This window comes from Manduca sexta, chromosome 3, assembly GCF_014839805.1.
Source record: "Manduca sexta isolate Smith_Timp_Sample1 chromosome 3, JHU_Msex_v1.0, whole genome shotgun sequence".
Lineage (NCBI taxonomy): Eukaryota > Metazoa > Arthropoda > Insecta > Lepidoptera > Sphingidae > Manduca > Manduca sexta.
The window spans coordinates 3,721,978-3,725,699 of NC_051117.1; the positions used below are offsets into that span (position 1 = coordinate 3,721,978).

General features: G+C 35.3%; 1 non-coding gene across 1 annotated transcript; it reads left to right on the forward strand.

Moving 5' to 3' along the window:
* The first annotated feature begins 755 nt into the window (after nucleotides 1-755).
* Nucleotides 756-828, forward strand: Trnar-acg. Its single transcript has one exon. It is a non-coding gene; the product is annotated as a tRNA-Arg (tRNA).
* Nucleotides 829-3,722: the final 2,894 nt, after the last annotated feature.

Below are 3,722 nucleotides of genomic sequence, written 5' to 3' on the forward strand. Positions count from 1 at the left end.
AAACGGGAGACTGGAATCACCCGGCTATGCGGCTGCAGAAACCCGTTGTTAAATGGAGAAGGAAATGTGGGAAGGATAACTTCCTAAGATAGGCGGAAGGAAAAGCAAAGTAAAGTAGAGTAAAGTTCCCAGTCTCTTTTAGACCTCAACAAGATTTTGCAATCTTGAAGGTATATACCATATGACGAATGACTGGGGCCGCGGCAAATATTCTCCGTGTATAAGCTTGCATTCGCTGTGAAGAATTGTCTGGGGGGGAGAAGGGAGGGTTGTACACTTGATATTAGGTACTAAAGCTTTCAATGCTACCTACTACCAAAAACAGTACTGAACTTTGATATTGGCCGCAGCAAATATTCTCCGTCTATGAGCGTGCATTTGGTCTGAAGAATTATCTAATGAGGAGGGGAGGGGGGACACTCGGTATTAGGTACTAAAGCTTTCTATGCTACCTACTACCAAACACTGTACTGAGCTTTGAATATTTTATCAGAAATTGTTGAAGTTTACATATGTAATTATAAATCACTAAAAAATTTAGTATGTCTTTGCATTACAACACAAAAGTACGAAAAATATTGATGGTGGGCCTTGTTAGAAACCGAGGTTTCTTCGGCCACACTACCTTTAATATATTTATAGATTTCAATGTACCTACTTTGGAAACGTTAAACATTATCTTAAAAAAACCTATCGTATTGTAAATATTAAGAGATTTATCTTTAATGTAGCCTTTTTTCGTCTACGAAGCACATGGCCCTGTGGCGCAATGGATAACGCGTCTGACTACGGATCAGAAGATTCCAGGTTCGAATCCTGGCAGGGTCGCGGTGCTTTTTGAATTTTTCATAGTTCTAAATTCGTTCGCTATGACTTCAAGAGCGAATTAATTGCAAAAAACAAGTTAACGAAACATATTTTCTGAAATTATATACTTAAAATGATTATTACTGGTATCTTCAGTTAATCCTCATTATTATGCCGGTCTAATGAATTGCGATAAACATTTTAATCTTAGATTATTGACAGCGATTGTTATCTTTAATTAGCGTATACTTAAATTAATTTTGATACAATTTACATCTATATTATAGGAAAATCAAAAACGAGCATTTTAATCTTAGTGTAAGTCCTTAGAAATAATGCTAAACGTACAGTGAAGGACGCAGTAAGGAATAAAATGTATTTGTCACAGTAGGTCATTTTTAATCTATACTAATATAGAGCTGAAGAGTTTGTTTGAACGCGCTAATTTCCGGAATTACGAAACGGATTTTGTTATTTTTTTCACTAATTAGAAGGTACGTTACTTCAGAGTGTTAGAGGCTTTTTATCCCGAGAAAATATAAAGCGGGTCTTTTATCCCGAAGAAAATTCTTACAAGGGTGGAGCCTCGAGCAATACTAGTCGAACAAAAATTTACAAACCGGGAAATCTATAATATCCAATACTAATTTATTACCAATCGAGCTAGTTACACCTACACTACTAAACAAAACATACCAAATGAACTTTTCCATCAAAAACTAGTTAGAAATCGTACAATACAAGCACAGGTTTACATAATGAAGGGCGCAAACTGCCGCGTCATTCCGACACTAAAATAAAATGATACGCGACCTGTTCTTCGGATTTCATATTTTAAATATAAATTTGTGTACGCTAGTGCTAAGTCACGTTCGTTTGTCGGTTGTTTTGTTTTGTTTATGGTGTAGTTGTGGTGAGAAATTCCTTGAATTTCAATTTTTGATCCGATAGTTATTTTATGCTGCACTCAATAGACTTCTGTGAATCCTTTAGTAACAGGCTTGCCTAGTGAGGAATCGAAGGACATAGTTTGCAGATAAATTTTGAACAGCAAAAACATTGTTCCACTGTTTTAAGGTTTAATTTTCTTTGTATGTCATGTTTTGTGTGATTTGCTGCATTCTTTGCTGTAATAAACAATTTTCATCTTCAATTAATTTTCGATGAAATTTTGTTTTATACGTTGAATCATATATTTCTTATTGCCTTGTAATATATTAGATGTTTTTACCTATATAAGCGGCGATAGCCTGGTTGGGTATGCGGACTGCCAAGACGAATGTCCACAGGTTCATATCCCAAGGGCACACACCTCTGATTTATCTAAAATAATTATGTGTGTATTCTTTGTATATCGCTTGCTTTAACGGTGAAGGAAATCATTGTGAGGATACCTGCATATTTGCGAAGTTCTCTATAGGAATTTTGACGGTGTGTGTAGTCTACCAATCCGCACTAGGCCAGCGTGGTGGACTAAGGTCTAATCCCTCTCAGTAGTAGACGTCCATGCCTGCAGTGGGACAGTATATAATACAGGGTTGATATTATTATTATATTTATACGTACTTATGTTCATATGAGTCGAATTTATCGCATTATTGTTCCCGTAGTCTACTTACTTGTTTAATCATCGTAAGGCAAGTGGCTTGATCATGAAGCGATTACCACCATAGGCATTAAGCTTCAGTTGAATTAGCAAATTCTTACTATATATTGTGGAAGAACCTCCAAATACATTTATACTGGCGGCAATATTTTAATAAATCTACGCGTAAGTGACTCCCTGCAAGTCCTGCAAGCTTTTGCTGGTGGTAGAATATATTTTATATCCGCCCGGATAGCGACCACCGTGCACAAGGTGTTGAAACCCGCCATAGTGGCCTACGTAAGTGTCGCGTTTCGATATCAGACTGTGTATATCTAGTTCCAACAGGCCGGCATAATTGTGGCGATTGTCCAGGGGTAGTCATCTCTCGTCAGTCGCCATTCCGCGGGTGATAACTTCTGCAAGTTTACTTACTAATCTATTTCTCGCTTTAGTATGTTTAAATCTACTTTGCAATGATACTACAAACATAAAAAAAAAAAGTTCTTCTCTTTATCATGTAGGTACTGTAATATATACCTTAAGCTGATTTTGAAAAGAGCAACACCAGTTTCTTGCTGGTTCTTCTCTGGTGAGAACCGCTTTCCTAACTGCTGGTAGACTTAATATTGACGGAATTTAAATAATTTATAAAATTTCACAGGTTTAAATAAATCATTTCATTTCATTACTAGCAACAACATTTCTTATTCCAGAACACCTTGCGCAAAGCAGCGCAGCAGTACAAAGAGAAAAGGTAAGCCGGGGACATACTGGAGACATACAGCCTTTTTTATTAATGATTACACAAAAATTATATATTAAAATACGTAGTAATACTGTGGTCTCAATAATGATACCCCAATTATTTTCTATATTTAAGTACATAATACTGTGGTTTCAACCAGGGGTGATGGAAATTCCGATATTTGATCCGTAGTCCGACCCCTACAGGTTTCAACTTCTTTAATCTAAGACTTATTTAATGTGGAACGATCAAAGTTCCTAATCTTAGTTTAGGTCGATATTGTAGGACAAAATTATTATAATATGGGTGTTTTGGTCGAAGGATATTTACGTTACATGCGCCATCTATGATCAATGTGAGGTATCGAAAGATTACTTACAAGTTAATGAAAATAGATGGCTCTAGGGTATCGATAGTGAAGTATATTTTTATTGTTAAAAATACGGGATTATTTCTTAAATTGATTAAATTATTTTTAGATAATTAAAAGTACAATTAAACATAATATGAATTTATTAGTAAATATTTCAATTTTTAAAATATGTTGTCGAAAAAAAAAACATCAAAATAAAACACGAGTAA